The sequence below is a fragment of the Orycteropus afer genome, unplaced genomic scaffold (genome assembly GCF_000298275.1).
Source record: "Orycteropus afer afer isolate SDZICR_OR568_19922 unplaced genomic scaffold, OryAfe1.0 scaffold00143, whole genome shotgun sequence".
NCBI lineage: Eukaryota > Metazoa > Chordata > Mammalia > Tubulidentata > Orycteropodidae > Orycteropus > Orycteropus afer.
This window is the reverse complement of record NW_006921730.1, coordinates 3,947,343-3,960,063: the sequence shown is the minus strand read 5'-3', so window position 1 is coordinate 3,960,063 and position 12,721 is coordinate 3,947,343.

Genomic DNA, 12,721 nt, shown 5'->3' with positions numbered 1-12,721 from the left:
ACTATGCTACCAGAGCTCCTATTTACATATATGTAAATATATATATACACTCACGTATATAATTATATATTATATATATATGCATACGTATATGTGTGTCTATGTGTGTGTGTGTGTATATGTATATATATATGTATATATACGTACATGCATGTGTGTGTATGCTACAAAGTTATTCATGGGTTCTAACTTCATTTAATATTATAAGTTTTATTTCTTATCATCCTGCTGACCAAGGTGCCTTCTCTGGGGCCAGCTGTACAAACATTCTTAACAGGTTAGAAATCCTGACTTTTGCCTTTTTTGTTTTTTAATCAGTAAAGCTTTGACCAAATGCTGAATAGTTTCTTTAGAAAAGTATAAATGAAATTCTTAGTTTAATTTAAAATGGAATTTTTAATTTAGATCTGATGTCAGCCAATTCAAACATGCCAGTACCTCAATTTTTTCTAAGGTTCACCACTATACAAGACAAATCAACACTGAGCTAAGACAAGAGTACTTACTTATGTCAGCTGTGGTTAGCTATTATCCAGTTGATTTTGCTTCATGACAACTCCATATGTTTCAGAGTCCAGCTGCTCCATAGAGTTTCATTAAAAAAAATAAAAAGTCTTTTGAATGAAAGTTTACAGAGCAACTTAGTTTTCCACTCAACAACCAATACAAATTTTGTTTTGTGACAGTAGTTGAAATCCCCTCAATATTACAGAACTTTTACCACTTCTTCCTTGGTTTCCCCATTTCTATTCATTCCTTTTTCAAGCCACTTCCTGCCTTCTGAACTTCGTTTTTTAGGCATAAGCTTCCCCTTTGGTCTTGTGTGGTTGACTGTTCAGAGGAATACATTCCTCGTGAGTGTTATTGTTCACTTTATATGGCTACTATTTGTCTGAAAATGTATCCCAGGGAAAGTTCAGCTCCAAGTTTACAAGGTATGTAAGGGCCATAGTCTCAGAAGTTCCATCAATCTCTATTAGGCCCCCTTTTTTTTTTTTTCTAAGATCCAATGCCATAATTTTCCTTAAACTATTTTATAGCCATGTTGTTCTTGTGGTTAGGTATCATCGAGTTGGTTTTGACTCACAGCAACCCTATGTACAACAGAATGAAACACTGCCTAGTTCTGTGCCAGCCTCACAGTTATTTCTGTGCTTGAGCCCATTGTTGCAGCCACATGTCACTCAATCTTCCTGAGTGTCTCCCCTTTTTTTTTGCTGACCCTCTTCTTTACCAAGCATGATAACCTTCTCCAAGAACTGGTCTCTGCTGATAACATGAGCAAAGGATGAGAGTTGAAGTAAGGCCATTCTCACTTCTAAAGAACATTCTGGCTGTATTTCTTCCAAGGCAGATTTGTTCACTCTTTTGGCAGTCCATGGTATAGTCAATATTCTTTGCCAACAATGTAATTCAAATGCACCAATTCTTCTGCCCTCTTCTTTATTCATCGCCCAGCTTTCACATGTATAAGAGGCTATTGAAAATACTATGGCTTCAGACAAGCACACCTTAGTCCTCAAAGTGTTATTTTTGTTCTTTCACACTTTAAAGAGGTCTTGTGCAGAAGATTTACTCAATGCAATTCATCATCTGATTTCTTGACTGCTGTTTCCATGGGGGTTGATTGTGCACACAAGTAAAATAAAATTCTTGATAACTTCCATCTTTTTTCCATTTATCATGATTTTGGTAATTGGTGCAGTGGTGAGGACCTCTGCTTTATGCTGAGGTGTAATCCACGCTGAACACTACAGTCTTTGATCTTCATCCGTAAGTGCTTCAAGTCTTCTTCACTTTCAGCAAGCAATGTTGTGTCATCTGCATATCTTCAATTGTTAACGAATTTTATTCTAATCCTGATGCTGAATTCTTCTTCACATACTCGTTTCTTGGATCATTTGCTCAGCATATAGGTTGAATAAGTATGTGAAAGGATACAACTTTGATGGATACCTTTCCCGATTTTACACCATTTAGTATCACCTAGTTCTGTTTGAATAATTTCCTCTTGGAAATCATTCCAAGAGAACATTTCAAGATCTATTCTGAAGTACAATGCTGTCAGTGACAAGATAATATCCATACACCTAACAAGGAAGACCAGTTAATATTACTATTATTCAAGTTTATGCACCTACCACTAAAGTGAAAGATGAAGGAATAGAAGAGTTTTACTAGTTCCTCATGAGCACAATTAAGTGTTCTAGAACTTCCATTTTCTCCATGTTATCCATAATTTGTTATGATCCATTCCATAAAATGCTTTTGCACAGTCAATAAAACATAGGTAAACATCTTTCTGGTATTCTTTGTTTTCAGTCAAAATCCATCTAACATCAGCAATGATATCCACATTCCTCATCCTCTTCTGAATCCAGCTTGAATTTCTGGCAGTTCCCTCCTGATATACTGCTGCAAGCATTCTTGAATTATTCTTAAGAAAATTTTAGTTGCATGTGATATTAATGATATTGTTCAAAATTTTCCACATTGCATTGGATCATCTTTCTTTGAAATAGGCATAAATACGGACATCTGTCAGTCAGTTAGCTAAGTAACTGTCTTCCAAATTTCTTAGCATGAATAAGTAAGTGTCTCCAGTGCTGCATTCATTTGTTGAAATATCTCAAAGGGTATTCCATCAATTTCTGGAGCCTTATTTTTTGCCAGTTCCTTCAGTGCAGCTAGGACTTCTTCCTTCAGCACCACTGTTTCTTGATCATATGTTACCTCCTGAAATGGTTGAACACTGGTTAATTCTTTTTGGTACAGTGACTCTGTGTATTCCTTCCATCTTATTTGGATGCTTCCTGCATCATTCAATATTTTTCCTGTAGAATCCTTCAATATTGCAATTCGAGGTTGAATTTTTCTTCAGTCCTTTCAGCTTCAGAAATGCCGAGCATGTTCTTATCTTTTGATTTTCTAACTCCAGATCTTTGCACAATTTCATTATAACACTACTTTGTCTTCCTGAGCTGTTCTTTGAAATCCTCTGCTCAGCTCTTTTATCTTGTCACTTTATTCATTTGCTTTAGCCTCTCTCCATTCAAGAGCAACTTTCAGAGTCTCTTCTGACACTCATATTTGTCTTTTCTATACCCTTTTGCTTTCTTCATGTATGATACTCATGTCATCCCATGACTCATCTGGTCTTCAGTCACTGATGTTCAATGCACCAAATCTATTTTTGAGATAATCTCTAAATTCGGGTGGTATATACTCAAGGTTATATTTTGGCTCTTTTGGATTCATTTTAATTTTCTTCAGCTTTGATTTAAACTTCCATATGAGCAATTGATGGTCTGTCCACAGTAAGCCCCTGAGCATATTTTGATTGATTATATTGAGCTTCTCCAACATCTCTTTCCACAGATTTAGTCAATTTGATTCTTACACATTTCAGCTGGTACAATCCACAGGTACAATCACCATTTATGTTGCTGAAAAAAAAGTATTTGCAATGAATAATCATTGGTCTTGAAAAATACTGTCTTCTAATCTCCAGCATCCTTTCTATCACCAAAGTCATAGTTCCATCTACTGATGCTTTTTCTCTCTTTCCAACTTTCACATTCCAATCACCAGTAATTATCAATGCATTTTGATTGCATGTTTGGTCAATTTCACACAGGAGAACCTGGTAAAAATCTTTCACTTTAGTAGTAGGTGCATAAGCTTGAATAATAGTAATATTAACTGGTCTTTCTTGTTAGGTGTATGGATATTATCTTATCACTGACAGCAGTGATAGATCTTGAAATGTTCTTTTTGACAATGAATGCAATGCTATTACTTTTCCACTTATTATATGGCAGAGTAGACCACAGCATTGTCTGATTCAAAATGGCTAGTACCAGTCCATTTCAGCTCACAAATGTCTAGGATAGCAATCTTTTTGCATTAGATTTCATTTTTGAAAATTTCTGATTATCTTGGATTCACACTTTATATACTCCATGTTCCAATTATTAATGGATGTTTGAAGCTATTTTTTCTCATTTTGAGTCACACCACATCAGCAAATGAAGGCCCTGAAAGCTTTACTCCAACCATGTCATTAAGGTCAACTCTACTTTGAGGAGGCAACTCTTCCTCAGTCATATTTTGAGTCTCTTCCAACCCAAGGAGCTCATCTTCTGCCCATAGAATTCCATATAAATCACTGCCAAGAGTAAGTGTAACATGTTCATTGGCTCAGGCTCTGTGTGTGACGATAGGGAAGAGGATCCCAGAACCAATGATAGAAGCCAACCTGGGGATTAGCACATATGGGCTAGCAAGGGGCTTCATCAGAGGTTTTACTGTAGTGTTCAATGTCAGCCTAGTGTATTGTCTTCAATTCAGTAATCATGTACCACAGAATCACCTATGTCATCCTTAAACCTGGAACAACACTCCCATTACACTATCCAGATGCTATGTTGTTTTGTGCCATCAAGTCAATTCCTAACTCATAGCAACCCCATGTGACAAAGTAGAACTACCCCATAGGGTTCCCTTGGCTGTAATTACTATGGAAGCAGATCACCAAGTCTTTCTCCACGGAGCCACAGTGTGGGTTCACACTGACAACCTTTTGGTTAGCAACCAAGTGTTTACCCACTGTGCCATTAAGGTCCCTTTATATAAATATTATGCTATCTCTAAAATGTAAATACAGGTGCTAAATTTAAATAAACTTGGTGCTTCAGTTTTCCAGTTCAATTCTATTAATTCAAGAATCAATAGATTTAAATCCCACAAATATTTTTATATTTCATAAGAAGGAATATAGCAAAGAAATCTTTAAGATACAATTTTGTAGATTTTGATAAGCTGTGATATTTTACATATTGCAAAGAAAAAAATCTTTTCCCTGTGGTTACAGACAGCAAATATAATAAGGATTATGTGTATCACACACATATTAACATACACTTTTTGCTTCTTTGTCTCATTGCACTCTCAGATTACACATATACCCTTGAAGATAGTGAGGACCCTGTTCCTACAGGAAGTCCATCTACCTTTTTTGGGGCTCTACTCTATATCTGGGCCAGTCATTGTACTAAGCACTGAAGAGGGAATAAGGGAGATAGAAAACCTTTTATTCTGGGGGTATATTAGTCTAGACAGCTAAATCAACAGCCATGATATAATATAATTATTAGAACACATAACAGAAAGAGAAATTAGTCCTGGGAATAAGGTGTGAGGAGGTGGAAATTATTTTCTAAGAGTTATTAGAAAGTACCTGGGCAATCTACTTCTGAAAGATCACAGTCATTGAAAACCTTACGGAGCACAGTTCTCTGACACTCATCATGTAAGTCAGAATTGACTCAACAGCAAATGGTTCCCCTTTTTTCTTTTTTTCCTCATCAACTTCATTACTGAAGTTCTTTTCCATAGTTTATTTATAATCCTGATTACTGATCATATACTATTTGGTGGAAATGTGCTGGCTTGGAGAACATACATCTGAAGTAAAGAAAATGAGACAGAAATTGGTATATGGTTTTTCAGAGGTTCATTACAGCAACAGGTCAATTAAGGTAGGGTACATTTTATTTGATACATTTTACTGATGCTGTATTTAATTGAAGATGTAAAGGCTAAAATTAAGGTAAGAAACAATTTTAAAAAATGCCCAGTAGCAAGAAGGGAAACATCTTGGGAATAATTAGTAGTAGTTTTGTTTCCCTTTAAATTAAACTAAAAACAGAAGGCCCTATCGTTTTCTTGTGTGTTTAATGGCCATTGTGCAGGGCTACAAAGAGAACTAAGATACACCCCAGGCTTCTAGTCATACACCCTGGCACAAAGTAGATGCTCAACAGATGTTTGATGTAAGACCAGTAGAGAAGGAGGAGTAAGAAGATGAAAATTTGGTTGTTATTCTGGTAGCATAGTGCCTAAAGCATTTGACTGCTAACCAGAAGGCTGGCGGTTCAAACTCACTAGCCATTACTCAGAAGGAAGATTGGGCAGTCTACTTCCGCAGAGATACCACCTTGGAAACCCAAGGCGGGGTGGCTATGAGTCGAGTCGACTCGAGGGCAGTGAGTGAGTTGTATTTGTAGAGTTTTAGATAAAGGGAACAAATCAATTGTGGCAACTTAAATAAATTCTCTTAATTTTTATGATTCAAATATTAAAAACCCAACATAAATAAAAGTTTCTATGTGATTTCTCATTCTTAAAAAAACAAGTTTTCCAAGTTGTTCGGGTCTCAATTTGCCTACTGATTTAATATTATATATGACCAAATTTAAAAAAAATTAAAAAATAAAAGCCAAATTGAACAAAACTTTTGAAAACACCAATAAAATGTAGCAGGACAATCCTATCAGCAATGTTTGAAAATAAATCTTACCATTACTAAAATCCAAAGTCAGGAAACTTTAGAACAAAAATGGCTCTTCCACTAATTTGCTGTGTAAACTTAAACACCACTTAAGCAAGCTAGACCTCAGTGTCAACACATATATAGCAAGAACATAAAAATTCTTATTATAAAAAAATAATTCAACTTAGTGAATCCATAATTTATTTGCTCTATTTTTGTTTACACAGTTGTTGTTGTTGTTATTTGCCGTCAAGTCGGCCCCAACTCATAGCGACCCCTCCTTGGGTTTCCAAGGCAGTATCACTACGGAAGTAGGATTGCCCAACCTTCCTTCCAAGGAGTGGCTGGTGGGTTTGAACCGCCAGCCTTCTGGTTAGCAGTCAAGTGCCTTAGGCACTATGCTACCAGAGCTCCCACACAGAGGGGAAGCAATATGGCACGGAAGAAACAGTGCAAACTATAGATGCAGAATATTCAGACCATTAGATTCTTAACCTCAGGGTAATCAGCCTCCTTAGTCTGTCTTAGTTACCTTATGTTGCCATAACACAAATAATACAAGTGGAAGGCTTTAAAGAACAAATTTATTCTTTCGTAGCCCTGGAGGCTTAACATCCAAATCAGGTCTTGGCCATGTTGATTTCTTCTGTGAACCTCTCTCTCAATTTCTGGTGTCTGCCAGCAATCTTTGGAGTTCCTCTATTTATCCAAGATTCTCGTATGTCATCTGTCTTCCCCCATGTGTGTGTCTTTATGCCTATTCTAACCTTTTATAATTTAGAGGTGATTAGATTTAGAATCTACCATCCACTGGCATGACGTCAACTCCCTGCATTATATAACATTGTGGAATGTGATTATATTTTGTTAAATTACGGAAGGTAATCTGCTTTATCCAAGGCCAACTGAAGTAATAACATGTATCTATCCCATGACAGCAACTAAACTAGGATCTGGCCAAACCACTGGTAACCATAGCCTAGCCAAGTTGACACACAATATTAACCATCATTTTTGTGTATGAGTCTCATTAATACCTATTTTATAAGGTGGTTATAAAGTTTAAAGTAAATGTCCTTAAATGGGAAGATTGAGCAATCAACTTCTGTAGAGATTCCACCTCAGACACCCAAGAAGGGGTCACTGGGAATCTGGACTGACTCCATGGCAGTGAAATACACATATATCACACAAAAGGAGCTTTGAAAAATTCTACTCAAGCCCTTTTTAGGGGTGAGCATAACGACATAAAAATTTGTTGAACAAAATAATTATATTGATTGCAAAGGGATATATTTCAAGTTGCTTCAAGGGATGAGTGGTGAAGAGGAGAAAAGTAGATCTGTCCAACCAAGTATTATTTTTAACAGTAATAAAGTGTTCATAATTATCAAATGAGTTATCTAGTAGAATATTGTTGTTGTTGTTGTTGTTATGTGCCGTCGAGTCAGCCCTGACTCATAGCGACCCCTCCTTGGGTTTCCGAGGCAGTATCACTACGGAAGTAGGATTGCCCAACCTTCCTTCCGAGGAGTGGCTGATGGGTTTGAACCGCCAGCCATCTGGTGAGCAGTCAAGTGCCTTAGCCACTATGCTACCAGAGCTCTATATAGTAGGTGGCATATAGAGAAAGATACAGAATAAAATGATTTATCCTTGATTAAGATCCTTGTATTGTCAAATAACTACAGATACTCCTTCAAATACGTGTGACAAGATCCACCCGACTCTGGCAGCTGATCTTTGAACTGTGCAGCTGTGTTTTAATCTGAGTTATTGGAAAGTCTCAAACTGTGATGTTATAGCCCATGAGAATAAATTAAAGAGTTGGAGAAATTCCATTAATTTCCAACATAGGGAAAAAGTACCTTGCATTTCTATATGATGAATCATATACATACTTATTTTTCAAAAATCAAATTTCTGCAATCTTTTTACAGAATTTTTAAAAGGCCTCAGCCATGAGTATACATAATTTGTTATAAGTCACAGGCCAGCCCATCTTCAATATATAGGTATAGAACTGCATGAGCTTATAAAATAATTATTTTAAAATGTTGCACGGAGTAAATTCTGATTCAAGGAGACAGCACATGTGTCAGATTAGAATTGCACTCCACAGAGTTTTCAATGGATATAATCTGACAGAAGTAGATCACCAGGCCTCTCTTTTTCAGACATTTATATATTGCTATAATTTTCAAAAACAAAAAAAGCTTTACAAAGAAAAGAAACTAAAACAAAACTTAAAAAAATACTGATTTTAGATTTTCAGAGATATGTAAGATACAGGGATTCAACCCTAATTTTTTATTGGTAAAGTGAAATTTCTACTTTCTTTAAAAGCCATGTCTAGTTGAAATGACCACCACCCATCTGTCAGTTTGTCATACTGTGGTGGCCTGTGTGTTGCTGTGATTCTGGAAACTATGCCACTGTATTTCAAATACCAGCAGGATTACCCATGATGGACAGGTCTCAGCAGAGTTTTCAGACTAAGTCTAAGAAGAAATGCCTGACAATCTACTTCTGAAAAGAGGCCAATGAAAGCCTGTGGATCACAACAGAATCCTGTCCTATATAGCACTGAAAGATGAGCCCCCTTAGGTTAACAGTCACTCAAAATACACAGTGCCCACAACAACATAGTCAAGAGTGCCAACAATCATGAAGATGGTACAGGACCAGACAACGTTTCACTCAGTGATACGTGAGATTGCCACGAGTCAGAACCGACTGGACAGCAACTAACAACAACTACAGTTAAAAAGAAGAACACATCAATAGGCTCAGCAGAATTTAAGATAATGAGAGTTTCAGTACAGACTCATGCACCCCTTGTCCTTCAAAGTTTTTTTCAGATTATTCTGTAATTATCTGTGACTGTTTGGGAAATCTCAGGAAACCCTGAGGCTGCAAAATAAATTATGTTGTTGTTGTTATGTGCCGTCAAGTCGGACCCGACTCACAGCGACCCCTCCTTGGGTTTCCGAGGCAGTATCACTAGGGAAGTAGATTGCCCCATCTTCCTTCCAAAAATAAATTATAGGAATGGAAATTTTCTAAATCAATCAGGATGATTCTAGTGTTATGGCTGAATTGTATGCCCCCTTCCCCAAAGATATGTTAAAGTCTTAATCCCCTGTGAATCACATCTTTGCAGATGTAATTCGTTAACATGAGTACATACCATTTTCTCAAGAAATTACTTGAAAATTCCAGAAAAATGAGGGCTAAAGCTGCATCTAGAAAGCAATGAATCTAACCTAGAATGTTCGAAGGTAAGAGTCATGAGGTAGGCTTGGGCAGAATGTAAAAATATTGGATTAAGGGGACATAGACACTTAAAAGGAAAATAAGTAACTCAATAAAACAGTAATTATAACTGAGAGTAGTGAGAATGTGATGAAAATAATGAGTGACACCAGCAAAAACGGCAACATAAGAATATTCAAAAAGCCTCTCCTCCAGAAAAACACTGAGAATACGGGCCAAAAAAACCTCAGGATCAAACTAATTCATTTCAGAAAAATAGTTAATTTCAGAACTCTGGAAATTAGCTAAAAATTGCAGCCATATAGGGAACATTTATTCAAGAAAAATGGGTACATCTCAATGAGAACAGTGAGTTTCGTGGTATTTGAACTTGTTTATTTACATCTCCCACTCTGTAGCTCTGTATAGCCTTGAAAACCAACTGGTCATAATCACAGGGAAAATTAGAAACCTGGCAGCAAATGGAGGGCTTCCTGCTCCCAGAGAAATGTCATTATTTGACCTGTCTGGTGGTACCCTGGAAAAGACCCTTCTTGCAAGACAGTCTTTCTATGACCTGATTCAGAGTTTGCTGAGTGCAAATAGCCTTCTCCCTGGGCATTTGTCCAAAAACATGAGAAGTAACTTAATATCAAATCTGTCTGATGTGGAGTATAGAAGTTGGGGTAAACAACAGGTTAACAAAAAAGAAAGGAAAAGAAAAGCTAGGAAAATTAGATGCCCACAAGGAGATTTGAAAAGCTCTAACATATTCTTGGGAATCCAGAAGGCAATATATATGTATGGGGCTGTATGCATGACCAAGGTTGTGCTCATTCTCAGGAAAGACCTCTAAGCTCTCATCTCTAGCTGATCTTGAGGCTCTGCACAAGCAGAAAGAATTGTAAACTGTCCAAATGACTGTTAAAAGAAGTGCCCTGACATGCATTCACAATTCCTCAGCAAATACTGTAGACTTACCATTTCCAGAAGTTGAGGAAATCTCTGTCCAATCATTTATATTAAGTTAACAGATAAAGGATCCCTAGTGGCAGAGTTATTAAGCATTTAGCTGCTAACTAAAACGTCACTGGTTCACTGGTTCAAACTCACCAGCCGCTCTGTGGGAGGAAGATTAGATAGTCTGCTTCTGCAAAGATTTACAGCCTTGGAAACCTTACCGGGCAGTTTTACTCTGTCCTATAGGTTCTCCACGAGTCTGAATTGACTTGGTGGCAATAGGTTTTTGTTAAGTTAACTGAGCAGAAATTTCATTGCTACACACTACAAATAACACAGACTGTAAAGAGCTGGTTCTGAAAAAGTCAATAAAGAAACAAGCAACAATAAGAAACAGCAACAACTACAAGCTTTGAGTGGGTAGAAAAGCTGATTGCCAGAATTGTCACATTACATTATTGAAGATCTGAAGACATGCAACAAATTAAAAAATTATAGTACATGTACAGGGGTAAGAGGAAACAGTCAATGAAAAATTGTCCCTGAATTAGTCCAGAAAAACAAAAAACAAACCCACTGCCATCAAGTCAATTCTGACTTATAGAGACCCTATAGGACAGAGTAGAACTTCCCATAGGGCTTCCAAGGCTATCCATCTTTATGAAAGCATATAATCTCATCTTTCTCTTGTGGAGTGGCTGGTAAATTCAAATGACTGACCTTTAGCTTAACAGACAAATGTTTTATCCACTGTGCCACCAGTCCAGATATTGAATTTACTAGATACAGAATATAAATCAGCTATTTTAACTATATTTCTAGTACTAAAAGAAACTATACCTAAAGAACTAAATGAATATATGAGAATGATGTCTCACCAAATAGACTATCAATAAAAACAAAGAAATTATGACACAGAACCAAATAGAAATTCTGCAGTTGAAAAGTACAATAACTGAAATTAAAAATTCACTAGACCTTCACAAGAGTAGATTGAAGTAGAAGAAAGAAACAGTGAACATTCAGATAGAGCAACTGAAATGACCCTGCCTGAGAACAGAAATAAAGAATATAGAAAAATAAGCAGAGTCTCAGAGATCTGTGGAACACCATTAAGGAAACTAATATACACAAAATTGGAGTATCAGATGGAGAGAAAATAGAAAGGGGCAGAAAAATATTAAAAGAAATAACAGCTAAAAGCTTACCAAATTTAATGAAAAATATCACTCTACACCTTCAGAAAGTTCAAAGAATGCCAAGCAGGATAAAATGAAAAAGACCCACAACTAGGAATTCCGGCAAGATGGCGGACTAGGCAGAAAGACTGCACAGACCCTCTTCAACAAAGAAAAGGGAACCAATTAACACAGACACAGAAGATAATCCTGGACCCCTGAACCTTGAAGGGAAGGATACAGAAGTGGACTAAACCCCAATTAGCAGAAGAATTTGCATGAAAATACCAATAAAAGGAGACATATGGAGCTGCGGTCTGGCAGCGATCCTGAGCAATCCTGATGGCACGGCACAGATAACTTGGAGATTCCCGAGTGGTGGTAGGACCTAAGAATTAACGTAAAAATCAACCTGGCTAGCCAGGGACTGCACAGAGGACTGCTCTGGTGGCTGGGGAATAAATGGAGAAGGTGAAGAGAAAGGCGGGCTGAGCTGTAGACTTTTGCCGGTCTGGAGAGTGCCGCCATTTTGAAGGTCTAAAAGCGGCTTTTTTGGATATTTAAAGAGACAGCGCTCTCGCAGATTCCTGGGGCTTAAGAACACTTTCTGCTTTCCAGCAACCTCAAGGACCCTCCGGACCTGCAAGACTGAAAAGGTGCGACATTCATCTTATTACTCTTATACCCCACACCTGCTTGGTGAACAGAGGTGCGACCATCCCTCACTCCTACCTACCTTCTGGGCCCACAGGAATTCCATCACAGTCTGTGTGCTCAAACACAGCCTGGGTGCCCTGCCCTGTCCACTGATTTTTTTTTTTTTTTTTCTTTTTCGCTTTCTTTTTTCTGGTGATTAGTTTGCTTGTATTTGCCTGTTTTAAAACAACTATTATTATTAATACTTTACTGAGTGTGATGCCCTTGTCCAGAAATTGCTCCCTCCTGATAACAAGTTCAAAGTAAGCAAATGAAATCATGCTATCCTCATTTTTTT